At 42.0% G+C, this 19,854-nt stretch overlaps 1 protein-coding gene across 2 annotated transcripts in view; it reads right to left on the bottom strand.

Annotated features, from left to right (window-relative positions):
• The window catches only part of MYPN (myopalladin), a 164,393-nt gene extending 144,912 nt beyond the window's left edge, over positions 1 to 19,481 (bottom strand). Inside the window, exon 1 of one of the 2 annotated variants that reach the window (XM_014574681.4) lies at positions 19,367 to 19,481. The gene's annotated coding sequence lies outside the window, so the exon portion shown is untranslated. The remainder of the gene's footprint in view (positions 1 to 19,366) is intronic. The other variant, XM_006125268.5, reaches the window with a different exon arrangement.
• Positions 19,482 to 19,854: the final 373 nt, after the last annotated feature.

The following is a 19,854-nucleotide window of genomic DNA, read 5'->3' as shown; positions in this document are numbered from 1 at the left end:
AGTGGCCGGCTAGGGCAGGAGAGCTGCCAGCCTGGTCACCCAGGAGCAGGTGTGCATGAAAATCAAGGGGGTCCACTGAGAACCCCGACCCTGAGCCCTGAGCTTACAATGGCCGTCCTGGGTCAGACCAAAGGTCCATCTAGCCCAGTAGCCTGTCTGCCGACAGCGGCCAACCCTAGGGACCCTGGAGGGGATGGACCGAAGACAGTGACCAAGCCATTTGTCTCATGCCATCCCTCTCTAGCCTTCCACAAACTTTGGGCAGGGACACCTCTCCTACCCCCTGGCTAAGACTACTCCATGGACCCAACCTCCATGACTTGATCTCACTTCCCTTTCAACTCTGTTCTAGTCGTAGCCTTCACAGCCTCCTGCAGCAAGGAGTTCCACAGGTTAACTATTTGCTTTCTGAAGAACAACTTTCTCTTACTAGTTTGAAGCCTGCTACCCATTCCTTTCCTTTGGTGTCCTCTAGTCCTTCTTTATGGGAACTAATAAAGAACTTTTCTGAATGCACCCTCTCCACCCAACCCCTGCTTTTAGAGACCTCTATCCTGTCCCCGCTCCATCTCCTCTTTTCTAAGCTGAACAGTCCCAGTCTCTGTAGCCTCTCTTCATCTGGGACCTGTTCCCAACCCCTGATCATGTTAGTTGCCCTCCCCTCTCCCAGCCTTTCTCTTCCCCTCTCTCACCTCCTTTTCCCAGTCTCCCCCAGTTTTGTTCAATAAAGACAGAGTCAATGTTGGAAGAAACGTTATCTTTATTTTGTACATCAGGAAGGGGGGCTAGGGAAGGGTAAGTGGAAGGAGGTGAGGGAGGAATGGGGTACGAGCCCCCGATGGGGAGGACTGGGCTGGCTCTGCGGGCTTCTGGGGGTGGAAGCTCTCCTGCAGCCCCCCAATTGCCCCCTCTCCCCAGATGGCAGCCTGCGGCAAGTGCAGCCGGGCTGATGGCCGAGTGCTGTGATGTGCCCAGTGTGTGCACTCCGGGCACTCCAAGCCAGGACTGGTTTTCAAGCGGGGCACCCCTGAGAACTGTCTGTCCGGGGTGGGGGTCGGGTCCCTTTAAGCACAGCCCTCGGCTAGCCTGAGACAGCATCTCCACGCTCTAAGTCCTCCTCTGATGCCTGCCGGCACTGCTTCCGGCCATCCTTAAGCCCTGTTCAGGGTCCACTCAATGTGGACATGCTAGTTCGAATTAGCAAAACGCGAATTCGAACTAGTTTTTAGTTCTAGACGCGTTAGTTCGAATTAGCTTAGTTCGAATTAACTAATTCGAACTAAGTTAGTTCGAACTAACTCTGTAGTGTAGACATACCGTTAGTTTTCTGTTATAAATAGTGATATTAGATATAGTGTAATTGAATAGTCTTGTAACTGCATGAGATCTTATCAATTACATAACTATTCAATAGTCCGCAGGATCGGGACCCAGCAGACAGTGTGCTCCCGGGTTCGCGCCCTCCCTGCCCTCTAGAAGCCACCTGCCGGTCTCAGTTGCTGCCTCTGTATCTGATAGAGGCAGAAAAGGGGCGGGGGAGTATGTGTAGCTGTTAAGATTAACCGATAAGCCAAGGCTTATTGGTTAATTGTGTAGTAGACTACATGTTGACATCCCTACTTATAAACTGGATTTCAATCTCCATCCGGTTTCACCAAAACAGTAGCAATCTGTCTGAAACTTATCAAGTGTGCTCTTCTGGCCAGGGAGAATTTTTAGGAAATGTACTTTTGAGACAAGGCATATAAGGTATAATAATTTGAAAAGTATTTCACTTTCGAGAGGTCTCTTAAACTTTTAGGCTGTTTTTTGGGGAACACTGGTGCAAGAACAGCTTGGGTTATAAATTCCAATTTAAGTTTATTTGTTGCCTTTAACAATACCGTAAAGTTGAGTAGTAAATTCAGTCCATTTTGGGAGAATTTTGAAAGGTTCATGAAGTCAGATATGCAGTGTCGGGATTGAGAATAAAGTAACTGAAATAAGAGCAATATTAATTTTCAAAATTATATTTTAAAATGTAATCCATTATTATAATCACATACTTAAAATTTGATTATACATAGCTGCTTTCTGTAAAGAAAATTCATAAACATCCCTGGTCAAATGGCAAGCATTTTAAACACTTTATTTTGTGGATTCTTTCATGAGATAATATTATTTCATATGAAAAAAAACACGTGGCCCATGGGCCGCATGTGACCTGCAGCCTGTTTGTTTCTGTCCCATGGTACAGTTTGAGTTTAAGTGGGGCTCAACACACGGCCTGCAGGTGGGAGCCAAAACAAAAAAGTAGTCAATATAATGGTCTTCTATTGATATGCGTTTTAGTAGTTAAATTCCTGGACTGTCATTGCTCATTAAAAGTGTTGTCATACGCGTGGAAATCGGGTAAATATTGCATTTTATTAATATCAGCAGAACTGACTTAAATGGGGCCTGCGAGTTGTGTAGTCTTGCCTTAATCTTTGTATTCATGCCCGTCAGTGTGAAAGAAGCTATTTGCATATATATTTGCATGTATATGCAACCACACTTAAGTTGCAGCCCTTGTCATGTGCTCTGAGTATCATTGTGGCCCCCGAGGCTTCCAAAGTTGAGTACCCCTGGGCTAGGGATACCATGAAATCCATTAACTTAAAGTCACCATGCAAAAGCCATCTGTTTTGTCCATGTGAAAGTACTCTATACTATTTATCTGACTACTTTGCATAACCAGGAAGATTATTGTTTCAAATTAATGTTAAGAATCCTCCAACCAACAAAGGTGTTAATGCACTTTGATACAGAATGAATGAAAAAAAAAGTTGTGTGAGAGAAAGAGAAAGAAACAAATGAGCACAGTGTCTGATATTAAACAGATATGTAAAATAATAATCTAAAACTATCAAAGTGGGTACACAAAATTATTTCTGACTAATGCCAAGATATTTTTAAAGAAATTCAAGTCAGAATTATTGGACACACATGTCCAAGACATGTTACAAGATATATATTTTCCAGTACAGGGCATCCTCATATTGTGGAAGAGAAACTAATTCAGTATGGAATGATGGATTAAATCCTACCTCTATTAAAATCATTGATGTCATTGGGGCCAGGCTTTCACATCTAATATCCACCACTACAAGTTTAAACAATGTATGCATTAAAGCTGTTGCATCACAACTGTGAGAATTAAAGGAAGAAAACAAAATTTGATCTATTTATTTTTCTTTGGGTTTAATACAGTTTGTTATCACATTCACTCCCATGCACACTGACCCCGCGAATGCCCCCACAACCCGATTAATGGTGCGATGCTCACCTTACCAAATCTAAACCCAACCCACTTAAACTACCGGTCCAACCGCAGAATGAGCGCCCCCACCAAACCCCCCATCCGCTAACCAGATAACCACCCCACTGGCCGTCTACATCCGGGGCCCCACACCCCACCTTTTTCCATTCACTTCGGGCTTATAACTAGCCACACTCCAAACCCCCCCGCCACACGCCTCCCCCTCCCTCGGGAACTACCTATTCTTCGCACTCCTCAACGAAAGGCCTAAGTCATTACTCCAAAGGAGGAAGGCACCCCACTAGTGGGCCCCCCCGGGGGGCCCAAACGCCCCACTATGGGCCATAAACCCAGGCCCCCAGGGCATAGATCCCCCCTACCACCATACCTCAAACCGGCTACCGGATGTACCCATTCTCTCAGTCCTACTTGTTACACAAAATTGTCTACTATAATTTATGTATTGTTTGTCTCTAAAAATTCTCTAATAAACGTCAATCTGTTGATTAAGCTCCTGACTCAACAAAGCTCTTAAACATGCACATAAGTGATTCAATTGATATCAGTGGCACTATTGATATGTTTGAAATTAAGTATGTGCTTAAATGCATAGGAGAATATCATGGAGGAATACTATCTGAGCACCCAAAATCCTTAACTCTGATCACTGATATTTCCTCTTTAATGGAGTCTCTTGGCCCCTGCAATCCAAAGAAGATCTTAATGTTTGTAAAGAGAATACAAAATAAAAAAGACTGCCCATTCAGCAGAAGGTATATTGTCTCTTCTGAACCCACCTAACTAATCTAGCTAAGACAAAATAAGGAATTCTTGCATCAAAGATATAATACATTCCCAGTTGCTCTCACATGAACATACATAATATTCCAGATGTTTAACTTACATGAGCAGGGCTCGACAAATAATGTAATCTACTCGCCCGTGGTGAGTAGATTACGACCCGGAAGAGCCAGCGCAGAGTGATCTACGCATGCGCAGAATGATCTGCGCATGCGTAGAATGGCATGAAACCATGCGGTTGGTGAGCAGGGCTCGCCGCCACTTGGCAAGCCCTGTACATGAGTATATCATAACAAATTCCAATAATTATGTAATCCACCATAGCATACAAAACTAACCAAAATGCACAGTCAAATAAGGACTACTCATCTAAAGAAACTACAATCCTCACTCCTGGCAGATTTAGGATGACACTTGTTTAATCCTGAGATACTATTTGGATAATAGTTTTGAGGTTGGGTTTATATCCTGAATAACAGGGTGCATCTACGCTACACCCGGAGCTTAAATTTTGAACGCAATTTGAGCTTTGAAAATTATGTATCTTATTTTCAGTTAATTTTGAAATAGCTTATTTCAAAATTTGGCGCTGCCTACACAGTGCCAAATGTCAAAATAGAGCGCTATTCCGTAACATCCTTTACTCCTCCTGGAATGAGGTTTACAGGGACGTCAGAATAGCAATGCCATTATATTTCAAAATAATGGGCTTGCTCAAAAGACACGGAATAGCTATTTTGGGATACTTCTGGTATCCTGAAATAGGTCTGCAGTGTAGATGTACCCTTAGTGATGAACAAAGAGATATACATACACAAATATTCAGGTTAATGGGTGTTGGAATGACTTTCTTAAACAGCCTCAAATTGCTCTATGTATGGACTTTAAAGCCTTCTTAAAGACTTTAATTCATGATTTATCTTAGTTTTGATATTTACCAGTATCTTTATTGACAATAGGATGAAACTTGAAGATTTTTTGCATGCAGGGGGAAAGTTTGGTTTCTTCTCTCTCCGTTCAGGCTTAATTTAGCCAGTGTTCAGTGTCTATCCCCTAACAGGTAAGGAAAGATTCTAAGATAGATTACTATATCCTGATAACCTTTTGCCCACAAGCCAGAAAGATGTCGCAAACATCTTGTAGTGCTAACTTTCATTAAACATTTGGGTCTTCACCCCAGCTCCCTTCCCTCTTTTAAACATTTGGCCAACCAAATGTAATTATACCTAAATTTAAATATGGCCCATGTTTAGAGCTTCTTGAACTAAAAAGAATACATTCTAAAATGTATAAGCCAACCAACAAATTATTTTACTCCCTTGAGAGGTAAATAATATATCTATATATAACAAATTTAGGGGATTAGAAAATGATAAAAAGAGGTAACACAGACACTCAATGATCCTCCCCTCCTCTAGTGTTTTGATACATTCTTTTGCAACTACTTGCTTTTTTATTGGTAAGAATAAAGAAATGCAGCACAGAACTCGAATCCTGTGGGATATGGGGAGAAAATGCCATTAAGTTTAAGGCTGTCTATGACTATGTTAAAATAATTCTACCCTGGCCACTTATAGAACCTGTAGGGCCTTTTTATGCCTTTCCACTCCTTTCACTTTCTAAAAGAGGGAAGGGAGCTGGGGTGAAGACCTTACTCAGTGGCTACATCTAGACTGGCATGATTTTCCGCAAATGCTTTTAACGGAAAAGTTTTTCCATTAAAAGCGTTTGCGGAAAAGAGCGTCTAGATTGGCACGGACGCTTTTCTGCAAAAGCACTTTTGCATAAAAGCGTCCGTGCCACTCTAAATGCGGTTTTGCGCAAGAAAGCCCCGATGGCCATTTTTGCCATCGGGGGCTTTTTTGCGCAAAACAGTTTTTAGCTGTCTACACTGGCCCTCTTGCGCAAAAACATTTCCGGAAAAGGGCTTTTGCCTGAACGGGAATGTCAAAGCATTTGCACAAGAAGCACTGATTTCGGACAGTAGAACGTCAGTGCTTTTGCGCAAAATCAAGGGGCCAGTGTAGAAAGCTGGCAAGTTTTTGCACAAAAGCGGCCGCTTTTGCAGAAAAACTTGCCAGTCTAGATGCAGCCAGTAAGTATAAAAAGTCAGTTATCCAAAAGATGGCCATGTTTCTGATGTCATTTTATATACAAACAGCTTTCTGTCTATGGTTTAAACCCAGTTCCAAATAAAAATATTTCAAAGCCCCCAGGCCTATCATCATAGCTGATACAAAAGTTTTGATTGCCCATTTGATTTTAATATGTTAGTTTTTAATATTCACATCCAATAATGCTGGAAACACTAATTCAGTTTTTATTTTTTGTCAAGGCTTTGAGTCCTTTGTTAAATCTTTCACAGACTTATTATAAATCTTACTGTGGACTAATGATTCAGGGATATTTTTTAGCTCTCTGGTGTAACCATTAGGAACACCATTACATACACACTTTTGGTGTGTCCTACCATCTGGGAATTGTTAATCTAGTTCTTCTCTTAATGAATATATTTTTTTATGATCTGGAGAAGAAAGCAGACAATGAATTAGTAAGGTTTGCTATTAGGAGCTGGTGAATCAGTTTCAGAGGATATGTATAGCAGTTCTGTAATCAGCTTGCAGTTGGAGGTGAATTCCAATGCTTGAAATCTCCATGTAGTGCTTTATATGAAAACCTAGTTACTTGCACAGACATGGTGAAGGAGCTGTAAATTTCACCCTAGTTGTGTTATTTGGGTAATCTTTCCCTAACTGATCAATTAGTAGCTGTTATTTGAGATAGGATACTCTATTTCATAATTCAGTATTCTGAACTGCTTTGACAAGTCTTACTTCTCTTTTTAATTCTAGATTTATAGTTATTTAACTCAGAGCCTTCATACTTTTGTAAATAAAATTTTTCTAAATGTTGCCACTAAAGATGGATCCATAAACATTTGCAAGACACATGGAAGATAATATCAGTTTGGATATTTTCTTTTCATAACATTACGCAGTATAGTTCTTAACACCAGCATGTAAGGCATTAGGTGACCACTCAAATACTATTTTTAGAAAGTGTAGACATACTAGAGGAGTTGAAAAAAAAACAAGTTACTATTTTTTTAATATATGACACAAATAATCACACAGGAAAATCATGCAGTACTTAGTTTTCTCATTAAAATACAGCTCCCATGAACATTACCATTTAACAGGACAAGGCTATTTTTGCATTAGAAGTATTGCCTGAGTAAGGACTGCAGCATTTGTCCCACAATGATTAAGTATATGAAAAAGGAACAAGACAGGTCAGAGGTAGTGTTAATTGACAGGGTCTAATCCTATTTCCACTGAAATCAATGAGAGTTCTGTTACTGATTTAAGTGAGAGTAGGATCAGATCCTTTCTAAAGAGCCATAACTATAGTAAAGTTAGTGGTTGACTGTGTGATAATTGAGTTGTAATCGTGTCTTCTATCCTCCTCTACACGCAGTATGATCACTGTTTAATCCTATATTTCATGTTCTTTTCTATATGAAATAGCAAATTAAAAATTCATCAATATTTTGCTTGACTATATCAGAGCGAGTTCAAAGAGAAAATCTTGTTGAATACCTCTCAACGCTCCTCTCCTCAAAAACACAGAATATCCCCAAAATATGTGGGTTTGTTGGTTCTTGGGTTTGTTGGTTTTGTTTTGTTGTTTTGGTTGATGTCAGTTCTTTAAGAACAGGCAATCTTTTGTTGGGGCATATAAACATGCATATTTTGAGACTGCAGCATATAATTATAATTCCTCAGCTTTGAATTTTAAATATAGAAACGAATGAGAAGATTCACCCAGCATTGCTTGGGTCCTTAACTCAATTTTTGTTTTGGAAAAACAAAATGAAAATGTACATGCTTCACTTGAATCATTGATATAGGGTGGGGCAGTGGATGAGGATTTTAGTATGTAGGTTGCCCCAGGGAGAGAGGACCACCCAAGCCCTCTCTCACAGCAACAGCTTGGGACCAGTGTTCCTTCTAAGCTGCAAAGCAGCACAGCTTCCCAGGTGATTAATCAGCACCCTCCTCTCCCCAGTCAGAGAGGCTCAGGACTCTGTGCATGGAGCTGATTGACTGCATGGGGCTGATGAATCACCTGGGAAGCTGTGCCGCAGGGCAGATTAGAGGGAACACTGCTTGGGGCCAGGTGAGAAGTGAGCACAGCCAGGGCAGGGGTGCACATCCCCCAGTGGGGGCGAGTCCAGGTTCATCTGCCCCCTGTGCTTCCCAGTCCAGAGTGAGGAATGCAGTAACCTTTGCACTTTCCCACTGCTCTCTGATGAAGGGGAATAACCAACAATGTTCTCATAGGAATTGGGGTAAGGGAGCTTAAGCCTCTCACCCAACCCTGCTTAACTCTATATGGGGCATATCCAGGTTTGTCTGCCTCATGCACTACCCAGTCAGATTGAACAAAGAGATACACATACACAAAGATTCAGGTTAATGGGTGTTGGAATGACTTTCTTAGCCTCAAACTGCTCTATGTATGGATTTTAAAGCCTTCTTAGAGTTTCATTCATGATTTATCTTAGTTTTGATATTTACCAGTACCCTCTGCCACTACACACCGATGTGTGGAGATTTCCCCTCAGCTGTGAGGCTCTTACACGGCTTAGTGATTTCACCCCTCCCTCTGCATCCACTTCACCTGAAGCATGGGGATTCCCTTCACACACCCACACCTCCTCATGGAGCCTGCGGATTCCCCACCCTCCCTTGTGCTGCTTCACTAGGAGCCTAAAAATTCCCTCCCCATGCTCTCACAGCTCCTCATGGGGCCTATAGATGCCCTCCTTCCCCTTCCCCACAAGATGGTTTCTCTCACCAGCCATTCTTCTTTCAAGCCATGGCTCACTTTTCCTTAGGCAAGGCCTTCCACACAAGTACAAGGTGCTGGCTTCCCTTAGGTGAAAGCTCTTTGTCTAAGCATGTTTCTCACCAATATTCAGTTTTCAGCTACTTAAACCCCTGTTAGTTGAAGGGCCCATCTTTCTTAACTTGAAAGCAAGTGCTCTGGATATTTGTGTCTGTCTAACAATGGATAACAAAATAGCTTTCTGTCTCTGCTTATCTCTCAGAATTCAGTGACCTTGAATCAAGAGTCAGGATGACCACATGCCATTCTTCTCTTTCTGTGGTTTTCCAGTTCCCTTGCTAATGTGAATATACATGTGTCTTCCATTGTTCTTTGATCATATCTTGCTTAATTTTATTGGAGACATGTAGGGCATGTCAATGCAGCAGGGCAAAATTCGAATTAAGATATACAACTTCAGCTACATCAATTGCGTAGGTGAAGTCGAACTAGCTTAATTCGGCTATTGGCGCTGACTACACAGAAGGAAGTCAAAGGAAGAACACTCTTCCTTCCACTTCCCTTACTCCTCATGAAATGAGGGTTACAGGAGTCGGAGTAAGAAGTCCTCCAACTTGACATTATTTTGAAATAATGGTTTGCTGTGTAGACGCACTCTTTGTTATTTTGAAATAACATCAGTTATTCCAAAACAACACTGTTGTGTAGATGTATGTGTAGATATACCTATAGATACATGTTACCTTACTTCCTATCTTGGAAAGAACTGTTTTTCCCTTTGGCCACAGACGGTAAAGAATAATATTAATGAATATTAATAATTTTATGTAGTGATAATACATAAAATTCATAGTGATACTAATCACTAGTATGTCACAAGCTTTCATAAAACATCTCATTAGAAATACTTTCATAATATAATATTGTATACAATCAGTTGGTTCAATTGCCTATTACTTGAGTTCAGAACCCTTGTCTTTTCAGCCCTGATAAAGTTCTCCTTCCTGCCTGGAAGGGGAGGGGAGGGAAGAGGTTAAATGCTGTCTCCTCCCCTCCCCTGCCTGTTACATCAAACCTGTTTACTAACTCCCCCAGACGTGCCTGGAATAAACTCTACTTCTGGGTGAATTCTGCATCAAAAAATCCAAAATTCTTCACCAACCTCCCCTCCAAAATTCTGCATATTTTATTTGTCAAAATAATGCAATATAATCATACCAGTTTCACTTATTTTGGTAATTTACTAAAAACTACCATACAGAAAATAATAACAATAACTGTTCAACATTTTCTAAACACATGAAAGTTAAATTCCAAATACTTGGTAATAAAGACCCTGCATTACAGTTATAATCCTAGATTTTCATTTAAAGTATATTACTTTTATTTTAGTCTTTGGCACTCTGTGGCTTTAAATTGCTCAGACTTGCACACAAGAAAGTCATGTAATTTTTCTAATAATTTTCCGCAGTTTTTAAAATGGATAATTAAAATAGATCCTTGGTTGTAATCTAACCTCATTGTGACTTTCTGCACAGGAAAAAAAGAGCCAGAAAGTAGACAGACCAGGATGGGGAGCCTAAGGTCCAGGGATGGATGCAGCCCCGATCTTCCCTAGATCCAGCCCTCAAAGCTCGGGGCTCCCCCACCAGCACTGGGGAGCCCACGCTGGAGCTCCAGCCTCCCTGCCAACCCCCACGAGATTGGATCACACAAAATCTACTAGCCTGCCCCCCCCCCCCCAGGCTCTGGTATGTGAGGGGAATGTGGGGAATGTCTTTCTCTTTCTCAGTGAGAGGCCACATCAGTGAGGGTTTGTTTCCATTTTTTTAATTAATTATTTTTTTTATTTGCTACTCACTTGTGTGCAGCTCAAAACTGAATTTTAGTCTGGCGCCCTGAGATAGCCCTTCTTAGCTGAGCATTCAGTTACTGTCATTTAGAATAAGGCTCTGGCAAGGTAAAGGAGCCTTAATTGACTGAGAATGGGAACAATTAACAAATATTAGCTGCCTGCCTTTTTCTTTGTCACATTTCTGCTCTGCCTCAAGGTCAGAACCTACTTCACACAGCCCAAGGGTTCCAAGCCCAGGATGGAGCAACACAGGGGGCCAGGACAGGGTGAGTCTCTCTCACATATTCATATGCAGCTAGTACACTGTCCCACCCTCTTAACACCTCTCTATGAACCCGCATACCAGCCCTCTCCTCCCTACTACCATGATCTACACTGCTGCTGATTGCTCCCAGCAGATGTGCCCAGGCTACTGCAGAAGGGATGTGTGTTCTCCACAGATTTCTTTGCTTCCATATTTTTCTGTGGAGGAGCCAAGAAATCTGCAGAAGATATGAATTCTGTGCCCTGCTCAGGATACAGGATTCCCCACAAATGAAATACACTTTAGTTATAATTCAACATATATGTATAACTCTTATAACTCTTAACTCTTAATGTATATCATACAACAATATTAATGATCAGGCGAGTTTTTAGTCACCTAATGACATAATACACAATACCTTTTTAGATACAGATAATAACTATAGTGAGTTGCAGTACACTGAAACTCATTACCTGACACCAGAGAGTCCCAGTATGTGCACAGATAGGGATATAAAATTATTATGGTTGAATTGCCAGAGTTTCTATGTGTTGTGCGGCGGAGGTAGGGGCCACCCACGCGCCCTGAGCTCAGGGCCGGCACCGCGCATGTGCCACGCGCCAGAGGCAGGGGCTGCCCACATGCCCTGGGCTGGCATCACGCATGTGCCGCATGCCCGGGGCAGAGGCCACCCATGCGCCGTGCACCCGGGGCTGGCGCCAAGCACCTAGGGCTGGTGCCACGCATGTGCCGCACGCTGGGGGCGGGGCCAGCCCAGATGTTTCGGCGGGCGCACATAAATGCCCCAGCGGGCGCTATGGTGCCCACTGGCACCGTGTTGGGGACCACTGGTTTAGGGTGTCTTGCAGACTCCTTTGATGTTTACATGAGCTATGGCTGCAAAATAATAACACTTTACCTACGAACTTCCTTCCTGTTCCAATCTTAACTTAAAGAACCTAAAAAGTAGGTAGATATAAGTCTTTATTTTTTATACAAATTTTGAATTCTTTGATCTATTTACCAGTGATTTTTCTTTTTATTTGTTTTGAGGGAGATTGAAAGAAATCATCAAAAAAATTAATATCATTATAATTTATTTTAGAATTATTGGATTAAATATGGACACCCTTGCTCAGTAAAACTCATAGGCTACGTCTTCACTGCAAGTTCTTCCAGCAGAAAATATGCTAATGAGGAACTCATTAGTATAAGTCGTGATCTCATTAGCATCTTTTCTGCTGTTTCTTTTTATGCAAGCATTTTTTGTGCAAAAAGCAGCAGTGTTGACTTTTTTTTTGCGCAAAATCCCTGTTTTGCACAAGATCCTTATGCTTCTCTGTGACAGGCATAAGGGTCTTACGCAAAACCCCTGTTTTGCGCAACCCCCCCATCCACGCTGCTTCTTTTTGTGCAAAAACCCCTTGCGCAAAAAGAAATGGCAGAAAATATGCTAATGAGATTGTGACTTATGCTAATGAGTCCCTCATTAGCATATTTTCTGCCAGAAAAACTCGCAGTGAAGACATAGCCATAGAGAAGTCAATAGAATAGTAAGAATTGCATTAGGGAGACTGTAGATTTGGTCCATTGTAATTAAAAATTCTAATTAAATTTTAGGCAATATGTGTTAAAATGTTAATGGTTATCATAAACTCTGTGTAAATATGCAGACGTTATAACTCTTAAGAACTTTGTATTCAGAGATCATAGCTAATATTAACTCATTTGATGTGTTGACAGAGTTTATAATGGTTATAAACAGGCTATTTCTAGGTTCACATCCATTATAAATGTTGCCCAGAAGCCAATGGAGATTATTATAGTTATAAACAGACTATTTCAATGCTCCTGGTTATTATAAACGAACTGGAGAAGCCAACCAGGTTTATAACGGTCATGAACTGACTATTTAAAGGCCCATTTACAAACTCCACTAGGAAAACAACAGGTTTTATAAAAGTTACAAAATGACACTCTTTCAGAAATTAGAACTCTAATTCCTAATATTATTTATTAACAAAAATATCTACTATTACAAAAATCAGCCAAATAGACCAAATATCTCCTGGTTTCAGCCCATTTATTTTAAAATGCGGAGTTATACCAAAAATAAATTTGGTTCATTATGTTTACATCTGATAAGTAGTTTGTCCTGATTTCATCATCATATGGCATTTTTTGTATAGAAATGTGAATATTTATGAAAATTATTGTTAATTATTTTTTGCAAATCTAGGTGGCTATATAAGTCTCAAAACATTTGTGTGGAATATTTGGAATGATGAGTTTTACATAAGAATGGTCATGCTGGCTCAGATCCAAGGTCCATCTAGTCCAGGATCCTGTCTTCTGACAGTGGTCAATGCCAGAGATGGAAATTTTGATTATAGGAAGGAAATGTAGAGAAAAAGTTTAATCAGTGTCAAGAACTCCCATCTGGTCACAGATGTAGACTGTGATGTTCCATATGATCTGTGAGCCAAAAATGGCCTTATTCTTCTTTTAATACCAGGACGCTCATGCAACATGAACACACTGCATGTAGTTCATTTCTGCAGTAAGACATCTCCTATGTTTAGATCAGATGCAAACAGCACAGTCATACCACCTCCTTGATAACTCCCTTTCAGTCCATCTTCCACCAATAGGGGGACGTCTACACACAAGTGCAAGGATTATGGAGAATAAATAGGAAGAACTGGATGTCTTAAAACCTAGCTAAATGATAACTTAATTGTATCACCTAGACTTGGTAGGATGAATCTTAACAGCTGCAATAGTGCTACAGAGGGGTAAAGGTTGTTCAGGAAGGTGAGGCAGGAAAAAAGGGAGGAGGTACTGCACTGAACATTAAGAATGTATATGTTTTGTCAAGGTCCAGAAGGAGGTCAGAGGCAGACCAGCTGAAAGTCTCTGGGTCAAGATAAATGGGGGGAAAATAGGAGTGACATTACTATGGGGGAAAGGCCAGTTCTGGCTTACAGACAACCCCCTAACCTGAAACAAATTATTTCTAGTAACCATGCAACACAGCTATATCATAAGCATCCAGGAACTCACCCCTGCAATCAGCCTCGGTGCCAACTCTGCCCACATATCTACACAAGCGTTTTCATCACTGGACCCAACCATATCAGCCACCAAATCAGAGCCATCAAATGCCAGCAGTGCCCCACTGCAATGTATATCGGCCAAACTGGACAGTCTCTATAGCAGTGGTCTCCAACCTTTTTACACCCAAGATCGCTTTTCAAATGACTGAACAAGCCAAGATCTACCGCCCCGCCCCTTCCTCGAAGCCCCACCCCTTCCTCCCTATTCTCCTCCTCTACGTCACTTGCTACCCCCAACCCTTATACTGCTGCTATTTTTCCCCAATTCTTCTGCAGGAAGAGGTTTTTCCAACATTTGGCCTGTCTAGACTGGACCAAATGTCAGAAAACCCCTTCTTTTGGAAGCCCCCTTATTCCTCGTGGAAAGAGGAATATAGGGGTGACTGAAGGAGCACATTGGATCTTCCACTAAAAAAAGCGGAAGAACAAACACATCCCTGGATGCAGAAGAGTTTTTCTGGGATATCTCCGGAATCCTGAAACACTCCTGGGCTACGTCTACACTGGCCCCTATTCCGTAATAGGGATGCAAATGTAGCACTTGGGAATAGGCAAATCCGCGGGGGATTTAAATATCCCCCACGGCATTTGCATTTTCATGGCTGCCGCTTTTTTCCGGCTTGTAGATAAGCCAGAGAAAAGCGCCAGTCTGGACACGATCCTCCGGAAAATAAGCTCTTTTCCGGAGGATCTCTTATTCCTACTTTCAGGCTTCATTTTTAAATAAAATACTATGCCAAACACAAAAAGTTTCTGCATTGTCTTTATTTATGAGAAGAGCAGGGAACCTGTTTTGAGTCAAGGGTCACTGACCCACAGAAAAGTTAGTTGGGGCCACACAAGTGAGATGCAAAATAAAAACTCCTCCAAAACCCCCACAAGCCTCACTAATGTGACCCCAACTGTGCTTGTGGGAGCAGGGGACATGGTATTGGGGAAGGTTGCCAGGGGGTACTGGGACACGGTGCTGGGTAGGGTTCCAATGGGTACTCGGGCAGGGGACAGGGGGCTTGTAGGTGCTGGGGCAGGAGCCTGGGTGCCAGGGCAGGGTTCCAATGGGTGCTGGGGCAGGGTGCCAATGCGTGCTGGGGCAAGGGACAGAGGGCCAGTGGGTTCCAGGGCAAGGGCCTGGGGCAGAGGACAGGGTGTTAGTGGAGGCAAGGGACAGGGTGCTGGGGTGGGGACAGGGTGCCAATGGGGGCATGGGCCAGGATGCCAGTGGGAGCAGAGTGCCAGTGGGAACAGGGGGCAGGGTGGTTGGTTGGGCCCCGAATGCCACGCGATCGACGGGTTGGTGACCACGGCTCTATAGGAAACAATTAATGGACACAAATCAAATATCTGAAAAGGCAACACTCAAAAACCTGTTGGAGAACACTTTAATCTTCCGGGACACTCATTAATGGATCTCCAAGTCGCTGTTTTGTTTCAGACCAGTTCCACAAGCCAAATACACAGAGAAGGACTGGAGCTTAACTTCATTCACAAGATTAATTCTTATGCCTATGGTTTGAAACCATAATTCTTATGTCTATGGATATTGGATGGCTTGCACATTATCAACCAACCAAACAATGAAGGTGCTAATGGTTCTTGATGTCTGTTTAGAGTCTGGTGTTGGTCATCTTCCTTTCCAAGTGCTAACTCATGGCTCTTATCAGCCTCTTGCAACTATTTAGTCTTTAAGATGCTACCAGACTGTTTGTTGTTTTTTAAGTTTTTTCTGTTACAGACTCATTCAGCTATCCCTCTGAAGCTTATCTACTCTGTCTTTTTTTCTTTCTCCCCTTCAATTTGTTTTCCTTCTTCCCACTCCCCCCCCCTCCTTCCCTTATTTATTTTGGATCTGGACTTCCAACACTCCAGTCATCGGAAGAAGTAGGTTGTGCCCATGAAAGCTCATGATATCATCTACATATTTTGTTAGTCTTTAAAGTGCACTTTGATAGTAGCCTTCAACTTCCTGAAGGAAGGTTCCAAAGAGGATGGAGAGAGGCTGTTCTCAGTAGTGACAGATGGCAGAACAAGGAGCAATGGTCTCAAGTTGTAGTGGGAGAGGTCCAGGTTGGATATTAGGAAAAACTATTTCACTAGGAGGGTGGTAAAGCACTGGAATGGGTTACCTAGGGAAGTAGTGGAGTCTCCATCCCTAGAGGTGTTTAAGTCTCGGCTTGACAAAGCCCTGGCCGGGTTGATTTAGTTGGAATTGGTCCTGCCTAGAGCAGGGGGCTGGACTTCGGCTACCCCTCTGAAAATTACTGTAGGAGTGTACTAAATCATGAAGAGGGGGTGGATGAGGCATTTCTGGAACAAACAACAGAAATATCCAAAACACAAGACCTGGTAGTAAGACTCCTGTTGGAAAAGCAATATAGCTAAACCCAAAATTTATATTATTGGAATGTACTGGGGACAATTTTTCATTTCAGAAGATGAAGGAAGTAACCAGAAAGCAGCCATTTTAGATTTGATTATGAATAACAGGGAGGAATTGGTTGTGAATCTGAAGGTAAAAGGCAATGTAGGTGAAAATGACAGTGAAATGACAGATTTCATGATTCTAATGAAATGAAGGAATGAGAGGAACAGAATGACAATAGATGCTAAAAAATAGAAAAACTCGAAGAACTGGTAGGTAATTTCCCATAGGAAGAAAACCTAAGGGAAAAGGAGTTCAGGAGAGTTTCCAGTTTCTTAAGAAGACAGCATTCAAGGCATAACAGCAAGCTATTCCAATGCAAAGGAAAGATAGGAAGAATAGCAAGAGACTAATATGGCTGTATCAGATGTTTTTTAATTACCTGAAAATCAAAAAGAAATCACACAAAATATGGACAAATTGCTAAAGATGACTACAAGAGAATAACAGAAGCATGTAAGGAAAAAAATCAGAAAATCTAAGGCACAAAATGACATCAAGCAAGAGACATAAAAGGGCAATAAATGAGGTTCTATAAGTACACTAGAAGCAAGAGAAAGACAAAGGAAAGTGATGTTTTACTACTTAGCAGAGAAAAGAGTGCTAATTATGGACATCGTGAAAGCTGAGACGTTATGGGCAGAGGAAGTTTGCACCTCAGACCATGCTGGGCATATTCAAATAGGGTTGCCAGATGGTTGAACCAAATATACCGAGCCTCCCCCCACCAAAAAAAAAAAAAAACCCACTCGGGAAAAAATTCTGTTGAGGAAAAAAAGGCGGCGGGGGGGGACGACCAAAGTTGTTGAGGAAAAAAAAAAGACTCCAAGACTTATTAGGCCAAAAAAAAAAAAAAAAAAAAGTAAATAATAAAACAGCATGGCCCTTTTCAGATTGAGTGAAGAGTTAGAATAGGGATAGGAACAGGGGAGTGGTTGAGCAATAAGACCCAGGGAAGGCATTGCTTCCCCTTGGTCTTTAGGCTATTTGCCGAGGCCATTTTGTGTTCTTGTTCAAGCCAGAACTTAGCTTCCCTGTGGAACTAGGTAAGCATGGGGTACTGGCCACTAGGCTAAACTGCCTTGAATAAACACAAGGGCTGTGTCTACACTGGCATGAATTTCCGGAAATACTTAAAACGGAATACTATTCCGTTTTCAGTTTTTCCAGAAAAGGAGAGTCTACATTGACAGGCTGCTTTTCCGGAAAAGCCCTTTTCCCGGAAAAGCGTCTGTGGCCAATGTAGACGCGCTTTTCCGGAAAAGAGCCCCGATCGCCATTTTCGCGATCAGGGCTTTTTTCCGGAAAAGACTACTGGGCTGTCTACACTGGCCCTTTTCCGGAACAGTGTTCCGGAATAAGGACTTATGCCCGAGCGGGAGCAGAATAGTTTTTCCGGAATAGCGGCTGATTTTGTACAGTAGAGCATCGTTGCTTTTCCGGAAATTCAAGGGCCAGTGTATACAGCTCGCAGCTTATTCCGGAAAAGTGGCTGATTTTCCGGAATAAGTGGCCCAGTGTAGACACAGCCAAGGGCTGCTGTTTTCACTCTGGCTTCTAGGCCACTAGCCCCTAGACCCAACAGCCATTGTTTTCACTCAAACCTCTTGACCTCAGTGTGGTGAGACAGTCAGACAGACAGTGACTGTGATGTCTACACCTACTATTCACCCTGGAGGGGATGGGTTATGCATAAACTGCCATGACCTGGGAGGTGCCAATTGCACCAAAATAGTTCCTGCTAGGTTTGAGTGATACATGTAAAGTCAGGGGCCTTGCCCTGAATTAAATCATGAAAGGAGAGAAACATTATTGACCATCCACTAATCAAAACAAACCGAAGACTAGATAGATTCCTTGTTGGCAGACATCCCTTTTTTCCCCCAGAGTTAGCTACGGGCAAAACCTATGGGACTGAATTTAAATATTTTGTTCCTCTTACTTTCTTTTCTTCATGCCTTTTCTCTCTCTGCCTACTGCTACAGGAATAGAGGAATGAGTCAGCATACAGTAACTACCTTGGCAGTGGGTCAGAAGCTATTACAGCTAGCTAGGGTCTGCCATACCCACCTCCTAGAACTACCCTGAACCTTCATATTCTGTTCTTGCTCCTTTTACTATCTGCCAATCCAGCATCCATGTTATTCTATGTCCATCCTGCCCTCATGTAGTCAAGCATTACCTCATGGATTTTCTTCCCCACCTGTAAGAGGTTGCTTCCACCAGTTACATGCTCCCCCCACACCAAAGCACTTCCTGGTGCAGCAACTCCATCACATTTTTAATCCTCTTTCTACCACTCTCGAGGGTGTTACTGCCCCCTACTTACCAGATACATACATTCGCACTTGCACAGAGAATCCTTTCTCCCCAACTGAGCACTCATTGTAGAAATACAGAATTTATCTCCTGGTAACTGTTTGCTTGGTAGGAGAATGATAGGAAAAAGCAGTATAGGGTACAGGAGAAAAGGGATGTCATCAAAGTATCTCCAATTTTTATGCATGCATTACTTAGTTCCAATAATCACCAGTAGCAGCATCCAAGTCTAATAACTTGCAGATCAGCCCTACCCCAGAGAGAAGGTATCCATCCCTTTTGCTTTTACATTGAGATTCTCCCTCTTCCTCGTCCCAGTCCCTGGGAGAACAGACTCCTCCCTTCAGTGCTCACATTCAGACCTTTCTTGCTGCTTTTACAATCAGACAACCCAGCTCCTCCCTAGAACATTTTAGGATTATTAATTACACTCAAACAATCCAGCACAGAAATTTGTAAAAAAGCCAGGTCTACTCACCATGAAGTGATGTGACTTGCCTCAGTGTGAGTGAGTCTTGGTGCAAAGTCCTTTCTGTCCTGTGCCTCTTTGTCTTAGTGCAGGCTGCTGCTTTCCTGCTTGCTCTTTACGAAGTAGTAAGAAGGCTAATTTTAGGGTGCTTCATCATCCTGCCATGGAAAGATATGGTGTCACGTCAGAATCATCAGCATATGGCACTACTTGGAGCGGCTATTTTATAAGTTAAGATCTGTGGTCTCATATTGGTCTCTGTAGTTCAGATATGACTGTCACTGATATAATATTTTTAGAGTAAAGTACCTAAAGCATTAAAGATCAGTATATTATCCTTAAAACAGCAATCAAGGGAACATTTTTATTATACTGGGATTGTTGTCCTATTATCCAATGCTTAAGACACTCTGAATAAAAAGATTTGGGTCAAAACCTGTTGTATGGAAATTTTCTGATGTTTTTCTAGTGCTTAGCCTATTGTTCCATTAACATAA

This window comes from Pelodiscus sinensis, chromosome 8 (assembly GCF_052426305.1).
Source record: "Pelodiscus sinensis isolate ZL-2025 chromosome 8, ASM5242630v1, whole genome shotgun sequence".
Lineage (NCBI taxonomy): Eukaryota > Metazoa > Chordata > Testudines > Trionychidae > Pelodiscus > Pelodiscus sinensis.
This window is presented reverse-complemented; position numbering and strand designations above follow the sequence as displayed.